The sequence below is a fragment of the Lissotriton vulgaris genome, chromosome 2_1, assembly GCF_964263255.1.
Source record: "Lissotriton vulgaris chromosome 2_1, aLisVul1.2, whole genome shotgun sequence".
In the NCBI taxonomy this organism is placed as follows: Eukaryota; Metazoa; Chordata; class Amphibia; order Caudata; family Salamandridae; genus Lissotriton; species Lissotriton vulgaris.
Window position 1 is genome coordinate 1919602594 of NC_141687.1, and position 20779 is coordinate 1919623372.

At 41.8% G+C, this 20779-nt stretch overlaps 1 protein-coding gene across 2 annotated transcripts in view; it reads right to left on the reverse strand.

Moving 5' to 3' along the window:
- KLHL25 (kelch like family member 25) overlaps positions 1-20779 on the reverse strand; it is a 213080-nt gene that overhangs the window by 159893 nt on the left and 32408 nt on the right. Inside the window, exon 1 of one of the 2 annotated variants that reach the window (XM_086958111.1) lies at positions 16709-16840. The exons of the other annotated variant lie outside the window; for it this stretch is intronic. The gene's annotated coding sequence lies outside the window, so the exon portion shown is untranslated. Of the gene's footprint in view, positions 1-16708; positions 16841-20779 lie in introns of those variants that run through there. 2 annotated transcript variants of the gene reach the window in all.

The window sequence follows — 20779 nt, forward strand, 5'->3', positions numbered from 1 at the left end:
TGATTTAATGTTTCAATATTGATACAAGTAGTATATGGAAATAAAATGTATGAATAAAATGTAAGGGTTTTGGGTTTACGAACAATGGTTTACCTGAATTTTGTGACATGTAAGCATGGTGTGATGAAGACCTCCCTTTGCCGGACCAATCAAATTTAGTATTTTTCCAATATTGAAACATTAATGGGTGGAATATGCAGAACGAAAGGTTATATTAAGATAGCTTTAGTTAGTTAGTCAGATGGAGACTTGCTGAATGCTGGGGAGAGAAGCTGATGCTGTGAGATACTGAATTGATGATGAAGACCTGATTGCAGAACCTGAAGAAGAAATTTCTATCCTAATTTAATTGGGTTAGATTTGAAGATTGCGGAAGAATCTTGAGGAGGAAGAGAGTGTCAGAGAGGGGTGCGGCGCAACTGTCGGTATCTTAGAGAGAGTAACTATCCTGTCCTGATTCTTGTCCTGAAGTCTTTGACTCCTGAATCTATTTCAGGGGACCCGTACCAGCCCTTTGGCCAGGGGGTAGGTATTGCACACAATCCTTGCTAAATATAATTTTCTTTTATTTGCTAATGTTTTTGATCTTTTCTATCTTTCCTCTCCCTTTCCGGCATCAATTATTGTGTGAGTCAGAGATAAATGCATTGTGTTTATTAATTGAATGAATGATGGTGACTGCACTGTATTGAGACTGTTCACATGCATCTAAACAATTTAGATAAAGATTTTAAAACTTCTTGAGTCTGTGGTGATTTACTTAAAAGTATAGAAAAGTTAGTTAATTATCGCCATCAACTAGATTCAACTAATGGTCCATCGACCAGAGTAAAGAACTTGTTGATATGCGAAGGGTTAGTTGAAAATTGAACAGAAGTATTGAATAAACTAATCCTAAACAGTTTGTGAAATTTTATAACACTTGACCCCACCAGCGGCTTAATCACTGTGAGTTTTATGGGCCCAGGTGAGTATGTGGTAGTGGAGTATCTGTTGTTGGTAAACCGCTGGATCAACAGTACCTTGGAAAGTCGCCTAATTAAAAAACTATTCTCCTCTAACAAGACACCAGCCCAGCTCATGTTCAACTTGATTGAACATGAGCTGGGCTGGTGTCTTGTTAGAGGAGAAAATCAATACCCTGTTTAATGCCTACACTTCAAGAGTGCAGTAATTTCAACGAGAATTACTGATACTGAAAAAAAGGACATTTTTGAACTAACAGCTATTAACAACATAGAGCACTAGGGAATAACAAAACTGCTGACTGAGAACAGGCAAGCAAAATTGTTCTTTCGAAAAATCTGTATCTAGGAATGCTAGATTTGAAAAGTCTTCACATGTTTGTAGAAACTGTAGAGTAATTTTGCAGCGGAATTTAAATGTTGAGGCTGGCTTAGTAAATGGTGCAATGAGTAAAGTAATAGATTTTATTAATTTTCAAAATAGGAATTAAGTTGAATACGCAGCTGTAAAATTTGATCAGACTGGCTGATGTGTTGTACTGTTTTTGCTTGTGAAAGACATATATGTGAGGCAGCACCCTTTCCCATTCTCTCCGGTGTATGCTGTAACTATCCATAAATCTCAAGGTTTAAGTGTAGATACAGCTTTTATTTATATTGGGAGTAGTATATTCAGAGAAAGTATGTCATAAGTTGCATTGTCGCGAGTTAAAACACTGTCCAGTTTGTTTCTAGTTGATTTTGATGGAAAAAATGTTAGTGCACATACTGGCTGTGTTAGAGAGTATAATTGGTTGGGAAGTGTATACGCTCCTCACTTAGGACATTATCCTATTTATCAGAAACAGACAATCTGTCTTAAGTGCAAACTTACTAAGCAATCAATGGATGTTGTTGAAAAGAAGCAAAAGAAATAAAGATGAGGATAAGAAGCAAAAACAGCAAAATGATGGAGAAATCGTAGGATTTCAGTTGCAAAACAGAAATGGTATAAACTACTATGCTAATGTATTTCTGAATGTAGCCTCTCATTTACCACATCTTGAAAATGCAATTGAGCATAAAGGAGACAGGTGGTTCAGAGCTATTTAATTTGCTGGAATGTTTACATACTTGTAGGACTGTGCTACATTCTGCTTCAGGAATATGACATATACTGGACACAATCAGTGGAGCTGTACTATTTTCCAAGAACTCTCAACAAGATGCACACAAGTTTAATATGGTTATCCTTGGACTTGTGGAACAAGAAGAAGTGAATATTGAAGAGTTATTTGTTCCAAGTTACTAATGGAATCATGATTGCGTGGATTGCTCGTTTACATCTGCTACTAACATAAATTCTGAAAGGTTTATCTATTTAACATTACCAGATTAGAAAACTGTGCCATTTGACAAGCTAAGAAATGCAAACCAGAACATGGCCTGCCCAAATTGCAGATCGGATTGTATGTCTACGTTACAGATAGAGGGAAGTGGTAAATACATTACATTGATGCTACAAAGATGTAAAGTAGATGGATCAAAAACAGAAACTAAAATTCCAAACTTTAAAGCTAGAGAAATTTCAATTTCTTGAAGAAATACACAACACTAGCTAGATAGAGTTAGATTGAGTGAGATAGAGTGAGGATAGATAGAGTGAGGATAGATAGAGTGAGGATAGATAGAGTGAGGATAGATAGAGTGAGGATAGATAGAGTGAGGATAGATAGAGTGAGGGCGATATATAGAGTGAGGGCGATATATAGAGTGAGGGCGATATATAGAGCGAGGGCGATAGAGTGAGGGCGATATATAGAGTGAGGGCGATAGAGTGAGGGCGATAGATAGATAGATAGAGGGCGATAGATAGATAGAAAGAGTGAGGGCAATAGATAGAAAGAGTGAGGGCGATAGATAGATAGTGTGAGGGTGATAGATAGATAGTGTGAGGGCGATAGATAGATAGATAGATAGATAGATAGATAGATAGATAGATAGATAGATAGATAGATAGATAGATAGATAGATAGAGGGCGATAGATAGATAGAAAGAATGAGGGCGATAGATAGAAAGAGTGAGGGCGATAGATAGATAGTGTGAGGGCGATAGATAGATAGTGTGAGGGCGATAGATAGATAGAAAGAGTGAGGGCGATAGAAAGAGTGAGGGCGATAGATAGAAAGAATGAGGGCGATAGATAGAAAGAGTGAGGGCGATAGATAGAAAGAGTGAGGGCGATAGATAGATAGTGTGAGGGCGATAGATAGATAGTATGAGGGCGATAGATAGATAGATAGATAGATAGATAGATAGATAGATAGATAGATAGATAGATAGATAGATAGATAGATAGATAGATAGAGGGCGATAGATAGATAGAAAGAATGAGGGCGATAGATAGAAAGAGTGAGGGCGATAGATAGAAAGAGTGAGGGCGATAGATAGATAGTGTGAGGGCGATAGATAGATAGAAAGAGTGAGGGCGATAGATAGAAAGAGTGAGGGCGATAGATAGAAAGAATGAGGGCGATAGATAGAAAGAGTGAGGGCGATAGATAGAAAGAGTGAGGGCGATAGATAGATAGTGTGAGGGCGATAGATAGATAGTATGAGGGCGATAGATAGATAGATAGATAGATAGATAGATAGATAGATAGATAGATAGATAGAGTGAGGGCGATAGATAGAGGGCGATAGATAGATAGACTGAGGACGATAGATAGAGTGAGGGCAATAGAGTGAGGGTGATAGATAGAGTGAGGGTGATAGATAGAGTGAGGGCAATAGATAGAGTGAGGGCGCCAAATAATAGAGTGAGGGCGATAGATAGATAGATAGATAGATAGATAGATAGATAGATAGATAGATAGATAGATAGATAGATAGATAGATAGATAGATAGAGTGAGGGCGATAGATAGATAGACTGAGGACGATAGATAGAGTGAGGGCAATAGAGTGAGGGTGATAGATAGAGTGAGGGCGATAGATAGAGTGAGGGCGATAGATACATTGATAGAGTGAGGGGCGATAGATAAAGTGAGGGGCGATAGATAGATAGAGTGAGGGGCGATAGATAGATAGATTGAGGGCGATAGATAGATAGAGTGAGGGCGATAGATAGAGTGAGGGCGATAGATAGAGGGCGATAGATAGATAGACTGAGGACGATAGATAGATAGAGTGAGGGCAATAGAGTGAGGGTGATAGATAGAGTGAGGGTGATAGATAGAGTGAGGGCAATAGATAGAGTGAGGGCGGAAAATAGATAGAGTGAGGGCGATAGATAGATAGAGTGAGAGCGATAGATAGATACATTGATAGAGTGAGGGGCGATAGAGTGAGGGCGATAGATAGAGTGAGGGCGATAGATACATTGATAGAGTGAGGGGCGATAGATACATTGATAGAGTGAGGGGCGATAGATAGAGTGAGGGGCGATAGATAGATAGAGTGAGGGGGGATAGATAGATAGATTGAGGGCAATAGATAGATAGAGTGAGGGTGATAGATAGAGTGAGGGCGATAGATAGAGTGAGGGCGATAGATGGATAGAGTGAGGGCGATAGATAGATACATTGAGAGAGTGAGGGGCGATAGAGTGAGGGCAATAGATAGAGTGAGGGCGATAGATAGATTGATAGAGTGAGAGTGATAGATAGATACATTGATAGAGTGAGGGGCGATAGAGTGAGGGCGATAGATAGAGTGAGGGCGATAGATAGAGTGAGGGCGATAGATACATTGATAGAGTGAGGGGCGATAGATACATTGATAGAGTGAGGGGCGATAGATAGATAGAGTGAGGGGGGATAGATAGATGGATTGTGGGGGATAGATAGATGGATTGAGGGCAATAGATAGATAGAGTGAGGGTGATAGATAGAGTGAGGGCGATAGATAGAGTGAGGGCGATAGATGGATAGAGTGAGGGCGATAGATAGATACATTGAGAGAGTGAGGGGCGATAGATAGAGTGAGGGGCGATAGAGTGAGGGCGATAGATAGAGTGAGGGCGATAGATAGATTGATAGAGTGAGGGGCGATAGATAGAGTGAGGGGCGATAGAGTGAGGGCGATAGATAGAGTGGGGGCGATAGATAGATAGATTGAGGTTGATAGATAGATAGAGTGAGGGCGATAGATAGATAGAGTGAGGGCGATAGATAGAGTGAGGGCGATAGATAGAGTGAGGGCGATAGATAGATAGAGTGAGGGCGATAGATGGATAGAGTGAGGGCGATAGATGGATAGAGTGAGGGCGATAGATAGATACATTGATAGAGTGAGGGGCGATAGAGTGAGGGCAATAGATAGAGTGAGGGTTATAGATAGAGTGAGGGCGATAGAGTGGGGGCGATAGATAGAGTGGGGGCGATAGATAGAGTGAGGGCGATAGATAGAGTGAGGGCGATAGATAGATAGTGTGAGGGCGATAGATAGATAGATAGTGTAAGGGCAATAGATAGATAGAGTGAGGGCGATAGATACAGTGAGGGCGATAGATAGATACAGTGAGGGCGATAGAAAGAGGGCGATAGATAGATCGAGTGAGGGCAATAGAGTGAGGGTGATAGATAGAGTGAGGGTGATAGATGGAGTGAGGGCGCACAATAGATAGAGTGAGGGTGATAGACAGATAGATAGATAGATAGATAGATAGATAGATAGATAGATAGATAGATAGATAGATAGATAGATAGATAGATAGATAGAGTGAGGGCGATAGATAGATACATTGATAGAGTGAGGGGCGATAGACAGATAGAGTGAGGGCAATAGATAGAGTGAGGGCAATAGATAGAGTGAGGGCGATAGAGTGAGGGCGATAGAGTGAGGGGCGATAGATAGAGTGAGGGGCGATAGATAGAGTGAGGGGCGATGGATAAAGTGAGGGGCGATAGATAGATAGAGTGAGGGCGATAGAGTGAGGGCGATAGATAGATAGAGTGAGTGAGGGCGATAGATAGAGTGAGGGCGATAGATAGAGTGAGGGCGATCGATAGATAGAGTGAGGGCGATAGATAGATACAGTGAGGGCGATAGATAGATAGAGTGAATAAGCGATAGATAGAGTGAGGGCGATAGATAGATACATTGATGGAGTGAGGGGCGATCGATAGATAGAGTGAGGGCAATAGATAGAGTGAGGGCGATAGATAGATTGATAGAGTGAGGGGCGATAGATACAGTGAGGGTGATAGATAGATAGAGTGAGGGCGATAGATAGATAGAGTGAGGGCGATAGATAGATAGAGTGAGGGCGATAGATAGAGTGAGGGCAATAGATAGTGTGAGGGCAATAGATAGAGTGAGGGCAATAGATAGAGTGAGGGCGATAGATAGAGTGAGGGCGATAGATAGAGTGAGGGCGATAGATACATTGATAGAGTGAGGGGCGATAGATAGAGTGAGGGGCGATAGATAGATAGAGTGAGGGACGATAGATAGATAGATTGAGGGCGATAGATAGATAGAGTGAGGGCGATAGATAGAGTGAGGGCGATAGATAGAGTGAGGGCAATAGATAGTGTGAGGGCAATAGATAGAGTGAGGGCAATAGATAGAGTGAGGGCGATAGATAGAGTGAGGGCGATAGATAGAGTGAGGGCGATAGATACAGTGAGGGCGATAGATAGATAGATAGATAGATAGATAGATAGATAGATAGATAGATAGATAGATAGATAGATAGACAGATAGACAGATAGAGTGAGGGTGATAGATAGATAGTGGAATTATGGGGCATGTAATTATGTGGCACTGAGTGGTATTTCGAGTGTATGTTGCGTTGAGCGCAGTGTAAAGATGTAGCATATAATTATGTGGCACTGAGTGGTATTTGGAGTGTATGTTGCATTGAGTGCAGTGTAATTATGTGGCGTGTAATTATGTGGCACTGAGTGGTAGTTGGAGTGTATGTTGCGTTGAGCGCAGTGTAATTATGGAGCATATAATTATGTGGCACTGAGTGATATTGTGTGGATTGATATGTTGTATTCAGTAGAGTGTAATTATGTGGCACTGAGTGGTATTAGGAGTGTATGTTGCATTGAGTGTAGTGTAACTATGTGGCGTGTAATTATGTGGCACTGAGTGATAGATAGAGTGAGGGCGATAGATAGAGTGAGGGCGATAGATAGATTGAGGGCGGTAGAAAGAGTGAGGGAGATAGATAGATAGATAGATAGATAGATAGATAGATAGATAGATAGATAGATAGATAGATAGAGTGAGGGAGGGAGATAGATAGATAGAGTGAGGGCGATAGATAGAGTGAGGGTGATAGATCTCTCGCCCTCACTCTATCTAACGCCCTCACTCTATCTATCACCCTCACTCTATCTGTCGCCCTCACTCTATCTATCTATCTATTTATCTATCTATTTATCTCCCTCACTCTTTCTACCGCCCTCACTCTATCTATCGCCCTCACTCTATCATTCTATCGCCCTCACTCTATCTGTCGCCCTCACTCTGTCTATCTATCGGCCTCACTTTATCTATCTACTCTATCTATCTATCGCCCTCAGTGAGGGCGATAGATAGATAGATAGAGTGAGGGCAATAGACAGAGTGAGGTCGATAGACTTAGTGAGGGCGATAGACAGAGTGAGGGCGATAGACAGAGTGTGGGCGATAGAGTGAGGGCAATAGATAGATAGAGTGAAGGCGATAGAGAGAGGGCGATAGATAGATGGAGTGAGGGCGATAGATAGAGTGAGCGCGATAGACAGAGTGAGGGCGATGGATAGAGTGAGGGCGATAGATAGATAGAGTGAGGGCGATAGATAGATAGAGTGAGGGCGATAGATAGATAGATAGAGTGAGGGCGATAGATAGATAGAGTGAGGGAGATAGAGTGAGGGAGATAGATAGAGTCAGGGAGACAGATAGAGTGAGGGCGATAGATAGAGTGAGGGCGATACGCAGCATGCGCATTTGTCTCTCGTGCACTCACTGTTTCTATTGAACACACAACAGTATGACAGGCACACGTGCACCTGTGAGAGGTACGGAGGCTATTCAAGCAGGCACACTCAAGTTCATTGCAAGTGGTGTTCGTGTTCCTGTTATTCAGCGCCAAGAAACCATTGTTGTGCAAGTACCTCATTGAATCACATTAACAGCTTTTCACAAATTCTCCTTTAGCTCTGCCTCTAAAGTCTTTGAGTAAAAAATAATTGAAAAAATGCGCTGTAAAATGCACTGCCTGGTCCGATATTTACAAACTTTCGTGAGAGGCAGACGCACTCTGAACTCCACCTGGGAAGGCTGGCCTTGCTCTGTGCAACACAAGGTTCTTCTTAGCTCATAAGGTTCCAACCAGACCCTTTATGCTCGTACCAACATGTCCACGTATTGCTTGTCAAAGCTTCGGTCTAAGTACAACTTGGACCTATCACTCCATCTTGCAGTTATCCTTCCCTACTGTACAGCATAAACACACGACATTAACTTGCGGGCCTGCCTGTGCAGACAAGTACCACATGAACAGTGCTGAAAATTCATATTTGAATGTGTTTGTGTGTTCGTGGTTGTTGAGATGCACATGGGCGCCTATAATAAAATGCAGCGTACGTGCTTTTCTGATGACATTTTATTTTAGGGCACTGATTTAATCAATGGTGCTTCAGTTGTGCTAGTTGTTGCCAAGCCTTGAGCCTCTTTTGAGAGACGGGCATGTAGTATGTGGCCTTCGTTCGAGGGACCTGTGTTACGCCCCTGTGTATTGTAATAGCATTAACACCGCAGATCCTCGCGAAAGACGCGCTGGGGGGCTTCTGGGCTACTCTGTGGGGAGTCCATGGATAGGAGAGTGTGTCCGTCATGTGCCATACATGGGTGGTGTGGGAGCAGGGCGCGAGGATCACAGTTGTGCTCTCATCTTGTTTGTGTCACTGCGCATGAACTTAAGGGGGAACAAGAAGTGTAGTGTCATAGAAGTGGTCAAGTATGCGCTCATCTGCCATTTTATACAGTAATCTAGGAACAGAGGTACGGTTCCATTCAGCAAAGTAGTGGGCCTGTGGTCTTAAATTAAGCCTTGCCATGGAAAGCCCACAATGGGCTGTTGGTGTCTGTGGCTCGATGCCACCCACGCTCCGAGTCACAGACCCGCATTTGCAAAGAATGCAAAGCGGGTTGACTGCACACAACTCTCAAAAGGCGCTATGTGCACCTGAACTCCCTCTTAGACACCGCAACCAAGGGAAGGTGCTTAAGTTGAGGCTCTATGCCTCAGTATCGTGCAGGAGGAGCGGGCCTGCCTCCTCCGCAGACCCTCCTCCCTCGTGCCCGCATTCAACCGTTTCAAATCCGCCCGAGAGAGACAAAGAGTCCCCCGGCGGGATGGGGCCAACCCAGGCCTTGGGAAACCTGCCTGCTCGTCGCTGCCGGAGCCCGCGAGGATGGAGGCGGAGAGACACGAGGGGGAAGAAAAGACAGGAAGAAATAATACGAGAGAAATCCGGCCGCGGAAATGCATGAGCGCGGAGTCCTTCCAGGGGACCAGCGGGAGGGAAGGGCTCACAATGCAGAGGAACATGCTGCAGAGGTCGGCAGCCCACCACATGCCAAGGGCAGAGGGAAGGCTGCAGGCAGGAAGCGCCTGACCGCCCGGCTCTGTCGATAATGCCTTTAATGGACTAATTCTGCCTGGTTCCGCAAGCCTCCCTGCCTTCCATCAAGTCCTTCCCCATGCAGCCCCAGTGCGATGCTCTTCTGAGGGGATGGTGGAAGGGGCGGGGGAGAATCGAATGAGACTGAGATGAAAACGCCACAGAGAGAAAAAAAGCACGCCAAAAAAGCACGCCATGCGCGCGTTGTGCCCTTCGCGTGCACATCGCCTGGAAGGAAGAAAAACAAGGCAGCGTGACGAAGCTTAAGATAAGAAACTTCGTCACGACGGCCGTAATGCAGGCTACCATGTCCTGAGGGGCCGTTCCAAAAGCAGACAGGGCGGCAACAGAAATCCCTCCTTTCTAATGGGAAGACAGCTTTTACCATGAACGCTGACGCTACTCAATAGAAAGGAGAGGCAGGGCTTAGGCTCCCTTTTTGTTTACACGATCTCTCCGAGGGCGAGGCAGCTTTGCTGCCACACCCACGCGAGACCTAAAAAGGGCTTGAACCAACTTCTGCCTTCCCTTTGTTTCATAACTAATGAAGTCAGTTACAAGAAAAGCCTCAAAACATGGTTGTTCCTGGCACCTGATGATTTGTGTCATGGCTTAATGTAATTCGCCTTTTTTCTCTCTCCCTACACAAACAGGTTATGCATATGAGCTTAGCGCTCTCAAAACAACAAAGTATTTCATACCTTGAAAAAACAAGAGGCGTTTGGTAAATCAGGAACATTTTGTTCAATTAAACAGAGTGGCAGGGATAAAAGTTACAGGTGCAGGGTCAGATAACTGCCTCAATTTACAATCAGTCTGGGGCATCTTTTTATACAGTTCATCATGGACAATAAAGTATTCCTGGAGGTTTATGAATGGCAGAGAATGTAAACAGCTGCCCTTGGAATCATAAATTAATTGTCTGATGGAAATTACAGGTGGGCCTCGACCTTACGTGGACACAATGTGGCCAGTGGGTAATGTGTCCAGATGTCCAGCATGGGGAGTGCATGATCATTGTGTGTGTTGTGTCCTGATTGGCTATATGTTCTTAACTCATGTGGCATCAGAATTTATGGTATTTTAAGAGCATGCATACCCCTCAGGCCCTGTGTGCTTTATTGGAGCCAATTTCCCAGGACCATCGTAGTGTCGCTATGCCTGTCTGTGGGATTGATCTAGGGTTTCTTGTCTGTGTGTTTGTCTGCCAGCTATGTGCAACCCCAAAAACACATTTGCTGCTATAGAGAAATTCCAAGTGAGAAAATGTTTTTCTTCAGCCTCGTGAAGTAGCGCTTCTGGTTTCTTGGCTTGGGTGGTTGGCCCGGTCATCTGGATGTTTTAAAGTCTAAAAAAATCCCAATTTTCAAAGTTGGTAGGAGGAGTCCAGTTAGACTTCTCCAAAGAATCATAGTGCCTCAGGAACAGCACTTGGGACACAGGACTCACTCAGCAGGGTTAGTCAAATTCCAGTTGCTACTAGTCTGCTAGGCACTTCGGGAAAACGGCTCTTGCAGCTTGTTGTGTCCCTGTAGCCACACAGGAGGTCAGTAAACTGGCTCTTGGAGTTCAACTGTTTGTCCTGGGAAAAGGTGAGAGCATGTTAAGCCCTTCAATACTCCTCAAAGGTCTCAAACAGCAGGTCCAGTCCTTCTTCTGTCTTATACAGCTCTGACGAGTGTTCTGAGGAGGGTGCCTTGGGTAACACATGTATGATGGCACCAGCTAGAGGAAGGGGATGACTCCTGGCACTTCACTAACCAATGTGATAATGGTTCTTATTTACAAGTTAATGAACATCCTGGGTCTACCCTAACTGGCTTTCCTGCAAGAGATAGAAAAAAACGCCTCTGTACATTCAGGCAATTGTTCCAGAAATTGGAGCCGTTTTCATATGTCACTAAGGTAAATCACTGGCGGAGCAGCAGCTAATGCACATAAGTCTCCAGGAGCTTCAGGCACGCAAAAATTAACTTTCTAAAAGTTATTTTTTCCTGAACATTTATTAAATATCTAACTTCACCCTTGAACTGGAATTAATAGTTAAACACATTTTCTAGCTGGTCTCAAACCTTAACTAGGAGAATTCATATTTTAGTCTGCTTTCCATAGTCAAAAAAGCTCTGGGGGATTTGTCACTGCAGGGACTTGGTGGCATTACATTTCCACATGTTCTACTTTTAAAAACCATGCACAATATTGTGTGGGCTACAAGCCCTACATAAGTGTCTTTTTAATATTCAAAATGAATGTTTTTCCCCTGACAGAAAAGGTCGGGCAGCAGATTTAAAGTGCAGCAGTTAGTCTACACTGGTAGGCCTGAAGCCATGTTTTCCTATGCCACACTAGTAGATGGCAAAGTAAGTGCTGAACGCCACAAGTAAAGTATACAAAAAAGTGATGGATGGAACGCTTAAGATAATCTCAGTCACTGGGAATTAGTTGTGGCTGCATCCCAGTCCATCATTATTTTGCACACCATGCCACCTCAGTTTAGACCCAGTCATAGGCAAATCAGTCTTGATCCTACTCCAGTGGGAATAATCTAGTCTGAACTGCCAGGCCATGTCCTCCCTGAGCCAGAGCACAAGCAATCCAGGACTGATTTTGCCATACTTAGGGCTTATTATCCAGGTATAGCTTGGTTCCAGGGGACCAGGTCTGGGCATCCCCGTCCCACTTATGGTGACACACTAAAGTATAAAGAAGAGTGATGGATGGAATGCGTATATTATTCTCAGCAACTTGTACTTTCTTATAGCTGCATCTCAGTCCATCAATATTTTGCACATAATGCTATTTCAGTTTGGAACTAACCAATAACAGTGGCTGCCCCAAGTCATTGCCAGTGTTTGAAATTAATTTGTGCATTCCATCGATCACCTTGTTTTTGTTGCAGAACTCTACAAGTGATATTTTAGTTTCCATGCCTAGGATGTATCTTCTACACCATGTATTGTGGCCTTATAAGAGAGTTAAATATGCCAATCAAGGATTAGCCAATTTCAACATACTTTTAGGAGTCAGAGTACATACTCTGGGAACTGAATTGCAGTGCCACAGTGTGCAGAGTCTAAACACCAGCAAAACAATTAAAACAAGCATTGGCATAGCCAATAGGTCTTGCCTTTGGGACATTCAAAGTGTTTACCTGAACTATTGGCTTTGCCAATGTGTTTAAGCTATGTTGTATAGCATTGTGGCTGCTGTGCAGCATGTTGAAAAGCTATAATAACAAGCTAAATTTGGAGCTTAGAATGATTGTGTTCTAACACTTTGAAGTGGAATAAGAGCAAGAATACCAGTCGTAGTTCACGGACTATACTAATCAACGCAGATTAGTGCTCTGAAAAGTGCAAAAGGAGTTTTGAGTGCCTGTACCGCGTCTTCCAGGCATGTGTCACAATGCAAAAGGTGAATGTGATTCTGGTTTTGTTTTGGTGTACCTAGGGACCAGCATGTGCACAGGAGTCTTTTAATTAAATAATATAAATACTTCACAGGAGAAAGCAACAACTACAATACCATGGGATGTTCACCTTAAAGCACACATTTCCAGCACAGTTACTACAACAGCAGTACATTTGCCACAAAACGGCAAGACAGGAATTCTTTTTAATTAGTAAGTAGCATGCAGCACAATGAATTACTATTGCCCTAAAACACTTTCAAGACAGCTTACGTTTGTTGCATGTACAGGTAGAGTAGTGATGTGCATAAGTCAGCGCTCTATATTAACCCCTAAATATGGTCTACACAGTTAAAGTGAACTGGTATTCTTAAAACCTGCTGAAATGCTAATACTTTCAAAAGGTGTCACTCGTGTCACAAGTCAGCTCCCAGGCAGATAATCATTTTTAGGTATGAAGAATGCAATAGTCACTGCAAGCTATTCACTGAAGAGGTTAATATGTAAAATGTTTGCATGGAGGCGGGAGCCTGACAGAACTTTTTCTGAATCTCATTACATTATTCAAAACCCAAGATTTTAAGTCTCATCTACAGATATCAATTTTCTAGTTTTAATACCCAACTAGCTATAACATGAGAACATTTCCGGATTCATTGAACTCTGTGAAGCAGCTTTTGTTGCTGCCCACCTCACTCCATCTCATTGCTGGAATTGTTTCCACTCTTGGGCTGTCATGTGACAACCTACCACTGAGCTTCTTATACAAAAACACTTGATATCAATGGTTTGTTGGTAAAAAGCTGAAGATTGGAGAGAGTGCACTTGATTACCTGGATTGAATATATACTGATTTTCCCATTTGAGTGGCAGGGAGTATTTTTACGTTATTGCATTGGAGTTTTTTTTGAGTGCAAACTCAGCCCAAGATGGCAGTGGAGTGCTGTAATTTTAGCAACCGGAAATCCAGCCAGCAAGTGGAACAGGTAGACATATAACACACCTGTATGAGCGCAGCCTTAGCTGTTGCGCCTCCTGATTCCACTTCAAATGCACTCTGGTTGAAAAGCTGCCTCCCCATCACGCTCAGCCTATTTTGATATCAACGCCATGAAGGGAAGCCATTGCTCCACCCCTTCCCATTAACATGTTTGCTTTACACATTTAACGGTATTTCCTTTTGCATTCAAATACTACCGTCCACAAAGATCTGCGCCTATGTAATTGCAAGCTGTATTTCTCTTCCTACAATTACGAGCAAAAATACATTTTAACAGACACATTACAGTTTTGAGGAAGTAACTGAATCCCAACCTGACTTTGTTTTTATTTGTTGACCCGTGCCCCTTAAATAAAACAGGTTGCTAACCTAATAAATCTGGAATAACATTACAGAAATGCTGTGTAATTGACACCCTGTCAGGTAGCTTAAAGATTAAGTTATTTTGTATCAAAATTAGGTTCAATGTTTTTAACTGGTGTCACATCATGCCCACTGATTTCAGATTTTAAACCAAGATAGTTTGTATTAATATGAATAAACTCTTTCATCTGCTGGCATTGTTCAACTGAAAATGGGAGGCAGCCACATGCGGGGGAGAGAAGAAAAGGCACAGCAGGGGATAGTAAGTGAAGACTGATGCCTAAGTAGTTAAAATAACAAGCAGTGACAGGCAGAAGCAGCACAGGGTAATTCTTGAATTAGGTTTCATCTTTTTAATTGGTGCCGCATAATGCCCACGCGCGTTTGATTATAAATCAAGATAGTTTGCATTAACGTGAATAAACTCTTTGATTCAAAGACTTCGTTCAACTAAAATAAGAGGCAGTCACAGGCGGGGAAGCAAGGGGGACGGAAGGGTACGGGATATTGTCAATGGGCGCCGAGGTAGTTAAAGTAACAGGCAGTGACGGGCGGTGCGGCATAGGGACATTTCTGAAAAGAAAGATTAATAGGCGTGTATTCTTGCTGGGGCCAGCGCTCAGGCAGCTTTATTTTTTATTGCAATCTGAGACAAAACATGAAACGGAGTGATTGCAACCCGAGACAAAACATGAAGCGGGAGTATGAGAAGGGCGTGCTGTGCCGATTCACGACCCGAGTCAAATAATTAACAAGTGGTGCGCGCTGTGCGTGGTTTGCGCCGCACTGATTAACAAGCGCGCGCCTCGCGCGGATGAGGAGGAGGCGGGAGGGGAGAGAGTACGAGGCAGCAGGGGGTGGGGAGAGAGGAGGAGGCCTGCGCCTGTTTCCCTTCCGTAGCGCACTTTGGAACCATCTGTTAATTACAAACAGAAGCTCGCTCCTGCAAGGGAATCGCCAAATGTGCACGCATTGCCATTGAAAGCAATTTAATGCGTGCACGTTTTTGCCAGCAAACCGGAATAGATTGCTAAAGGTCTTTTTCCTATTCAGCGCATGCCCACTGCGTAGGCGAGACCTAAAAAGGGGTGACCACATTAAAAGGGTCATTTTCTTATGGTATGTTTCCATAAAGATTTGTCTGCCAGTAACCCTCAAAATATTCTAGTGGGCAAAATAAATGGAAGGGATCATCTAGTATCTAAAGAAAGGAAGTCAGATTACTGATTGCCATATCAGCACCAGGTTAATTCATACAGAGTATGAAGGGGAATTCTGTGGGTCTGCTAATATGTAACCTCAAGCAGGATAATGTAATCATAATCAACAGCACTTCTTTCCATGACGACTCCACTCTATCTGTACCCGCAGAGTAAAAATTCAGCAGAAGGTCATTATCTGTTACAAACCTTAAGGGAGAAAAATCAGCCAAATTCTGCAGTACGGGATGATATCCCTTTTAATTTCACAAGCGGAATAAAATAATGTTTGATATGCTATCTACTGTCAGTGAAATCAAAGCCATGATATGATTCATGCCTCTCTCCACTCAATCCTGTCTTCAATTAATAATCTCTTCAAAAAGCAATTAAGCTTTGAACATGCGCATTAATAGATGTGGGAATATCCCAATAAAGAATGCCTATTAACAAGTTCAAGCTAATTAAAGTGGATAGCGGAACTGGACTTGAAAAGTGTATGAGTATATGACTTGGAAATGCAAGAGGATCAAGGAGTTGTGCATAGTAAAGTATGGTAGAGAAGTATTATTCAAGTACTTGGGAAGAAAACAAATAAAGACTCAATTCTATCTGATGCCTTTTTGCACCTGCGGTATAATAACTTAGTCAGATTTTACAGTAAGGGATAATATCCTTTTTAATTCCACAGGCTGAGTGGAATAACGTTTTGTTTGTGAAACTGAAGCCATAATAGGTTTCATGTTTCTCTTCACTTAATCCTGCCTGCAACTCTTTAACCCCTCAATAAAGTGTTAAAATCTGACCATGCATATTAACAGATTTGTGAATAGGACAATAAAGAAGGTACATTAACAAGTTCAAGTTAAGACAATTACATTCGAGAAAGGCATGTTACATGAAAAGTTAGGGAGTACATGAAACGCAGGAGGAGGAAGGAACTGTGCATAGTAATGTTCGGAAAGGAAATATTCTAGTGCTTCTAGAGCGTAGCAAGTAGGCAAAGGGCTCAAATGGGATTGGTAAAAGCTGAAAGGAATAGGTATGAAAATGTAATCACTGACGGAGCTTTAAAAAAAAATTTGAGAGCATTGTTTTATTCTCTCAGAGAGCTTGCAAACATATTACAAAAAATAAATACAGTAGTGCCAAATTGCGTCACTCACAACTGTAAAGTAGCTCAGCACCTTCGGCGCTATGCGGGAGAATCAATGAAGCGGCACGCCCACCGTGACGTCAGACGGCCGGGGACGTCCTGAGCACCAAAGAGGTTAACATCTCAGTGCGTTCATAAACACTAGAACAAAAACTGTATAAAATAATAATTAAATAATAATTTAAAAACCTGCATTATTCTTCAATGTAATTTCCGACCACTCAATTTTGCCCCTCCCAGGAAAACTTTATTCACTACCCTGTACACGAATCTGGCTCCTGTGTCTATTTTATCATATGATGAACAAGACAAATATAAGCTTTCCCTCATTGGTGTTTCATTAGTAAAGTAATATGTTCAGAGTTAGCCTCCTGGTAATCCACCCCAAATCAACCCCATCAGAATTAGAAGAAGGATATATATGTTCTAAATTCTAAAACGCGATGCAGAAGACATATCTGGGAAAAACAGAATCGTAAGGACAATAAATATGTAAAACTGCTGTATCTACTCCGAACTGCATAACTGTGACGCAACTTGAAGCAATTACTCACACCAGTGCATATGTAGTCCCATACTAAGAGATTACACAGAATAACTGTTTGGAGTTAGAGACTGTTATTCCTGCTATGAATGGGGGGCGAGGATGTAGCCTTATGGCTAGAGTAGTTGACCTCGAAGCTGGGGAACCGGGTTCAACATCCTGTGATTCTGGGCAAATCACTTAATCTCACAGTGCCTAACAAAAATGAATGTGTCTGTCTGTATTGAAACTGGTGCTCATGTATAGAGCCCTGAAACCTGATTTCTCGGGTCTCGTTCGCGCTATATAAAACTCTACAAAAAAAAAACATGGCGCCTGTTGTTCTCAGGTTCAAATCACATCAATTCTTAAATAACCCCTTAATGACTTAAGAAGTTTTAACACTTGCAAACCTATGGTACTGATCACTACATGGAATGATTATTTATTTTATTTTATCATCTCTCTTTGAACAAAATCTATGTGGTATTTGAAAGGTTCTTCTTTGCACATAGTTCTTGAATCACAGTGTATCCCCACGCTTCAACCATGAAAGATATAGCAGTGCGTACACTACCAGATAGGTGATGAATTGTTGAAATATTGGGTTAGACAGTAAAAAGGTTTTGTAATAAAGTGTTCAGCAATGAAGGTAAAAAACACAAACTTGGTCATCGATGGAGCCCACAATCATGTATCAGTATCAGACTTCTCTCAGCTGTCTCCTTATGACCAATGCAAAAATTATAGATGATGGACGCTGAACAAATCAAACTTTCACCCCAGTCACAGATCTTGGTTAAATCCATTGTTCTTTGCATGCCACCCCTTTCCAGCTTAGACCCAGACATATGCAAATCTGTCTCAACTCTGCTCCCTGTGGGAAAAGTCTAGGCCGAACTGCCAGGCCAGGTCCTCCCTGGACCAGAACTAAGCATCCTTAAAACAGTTTCGAGGTATCACCCCTCATCAGAGTGTGTAGGAATGACAACAGAGAGAACATAAGACAGCAGTACAATTACAAATTTAATATTTATTTTTATTTTTATATAGCGCAAACTTGACCCGAAGGTATTGGTATCAGAACGCTTTACACGAGCACCAGTTATGTTACTTGAGGACACATTCATTTTTGTTAGGCACGAGGAAGTTAAGGGAATTGCCCAGAATCACAGATTGTTGCGCATTCTTGCAGATATTCGAACCCAATTTGAGGTTGACTGCCCTAGCCGTTAGGCCAACTCCTCTCCCCTAAAATATAAAAACACCACTACTACACATTTTACACTTTTTCAAAACAAACAAATACAAAAACGTTTTCAAATGAAACAGCATTAGATAAAAAAATATATATTTTTGCTGGAAATAGAAAGCACTGATATAGACTTTTATACAAACTAATTTAAATATCTGGGTATATTAATGATCCTTCAAACGTGTTAAGGGAACTAAAACAGCTCCATTGTTTGAGAAAAGAAATTTTTGAGATTAAAGAACTTTTTTGCACCTTAACATTATTCATGAAATCTCCATTGGAACTGTTGTGTAGGTCCTAGAAATCCCCAGGACCTGCGCTTTTTGGATGACCTAAACTGAGGGCTTGGTGTCCCAACCATTTCCGAACACCCCCACGGTACATGTCAGCTGTTAGACCAGCTATCTCTAAGGTGCCACTACCACCCCCCAGTTTCCTACAGTGGTGTAGGTGTCTGGCAACCACTGAACATGGCAACCCTAATTCCTCAGGGATCGTGGAAAACAGTGCAGCACTTTTTGCTTAGTCACTCGTGTTCACTTATTCTCAGAAAATGCATAGGATGGCGATTAAGACATTTCAATAGGTGTTTATTGGTCCAGTGTCAGTATTGTGTAAAACACATTTGCTGAGACAATCAGGAGACAGTAGCATACAAAAGAGATTGCTAGTACCTATATAATAAATAGTAGACACATTTTTACCATAATGCTAATAAGATGAAAATAAGCAGTTCAGATAAAAACAGTAGCACTAGCATATTTCTAAAATACGCGCCCTAAGTAATTTGCCTAGATGTACCTAGCCTAGATCTGTATGTGTAGCATGTATATGCTTGTGTAGCCAAGAAACCCCTAGAGAAAAAGAACCACCCCCCTCACCTGATGGTTTAAAACGAATGGACCCCATGTCTGCTTCGATGATGACACCCCGCAAGGGATGTCAGACTGCTGCATGTCGAAGAATAGCATGCAGGACCCCATGTCAGCTTGGAAGGAATTCTCCTCTAATTTGCAGGGGGACTAAGGGTCTTATATACTAGATTGGTCACTCAAGGTTTTCTTTTAGAATCGATATGTTTTGAAAACAATCATAAATGTTTTTCCAAACAAATGCGATCATGCACAGCTGGCTGTTGGTCAAGGATGAAAAAGTTGTGACCCTTATAAAGAATAATTATACCATACTTGAGTACATATTTATGTACGTCAGGGACAAATATATGTATAAAGGGGTATACATGACAGGACTTGCCTAAAGGACATGACAGAACTTCGCGTACACTATGGTAAACCAAAGGCCTATGTCCTTGTTGTACAATGCAGCAGACATATCTCTCAATCTAACTAACCTAATAAATATAGGCCACTTTCTGGCTTAATTTAAATTTTGGTCACCTCAACACATTTTTGTGGATTGAATACATTTAAACAGCCTTTTCTGCTTACCCATCAAGGTTTCTTATAAATACCCTAAATCAGTGGTTCCTAAAGTTTTTAGAACCATGACCCACTTTTAAGAACAACAAACATTTGTGACCCACATAAGCTTTAATGGACATGAGGTGGGTGATTTATTTATTTAACTAAAGCAAGATTTAATAGCTCATTGCCATTTACAGATAGCTCATTTTCCATTGAAATGGCCACTAAATGTGCACAGACATACAGTTGTACTAATAAAACTATATTACACAAAACTGATAATGAGTGGAAATCGTGTTTCAGTGAATATTTATCATTTGTGCACAGGTGGCTTGATATGTTTTGATAATATTACAATTATTGTTTCCATCACACTTCAGAATGCAAACAATGGGCTTCACTTGTTTTTATTTCCCAACAGCTGAATCTGTACAGTTCATTTGCAGGTCTTTACATTTTGTTGTGCATTACAAAAGAATGGCACCCTACAGCCTTTCTTTCCTTTAGAACACATGTACACCAGCAGGATTTTCAATTATTCATTTTACTTTCCTTTCCCTGACTGCAAATTGAGGAGAGTTTGAAATCACCCATGTTAAAAAAGGCAGCAAATTGTCAGAAAACATAACCTGACACTTGCCCTCAGTCTTTGAAGAGCAGCAAATGTGACAAGATAAATACAGAATTTAAAGACATCTTTATTTATTAATTGAACTTTCACAACTCACCATAAATCTGTGGACAGTTTTGTTGGAGCACCGCCCAATTTCTTTTTTCCAATTTCACACAAAATGTCTTTTGTCACACAAAAGTTTGTTCAGACAACCCGTCACCTTCTTTTCTAACAATTTCATACATTTCATTATCCATTTTGTGAAC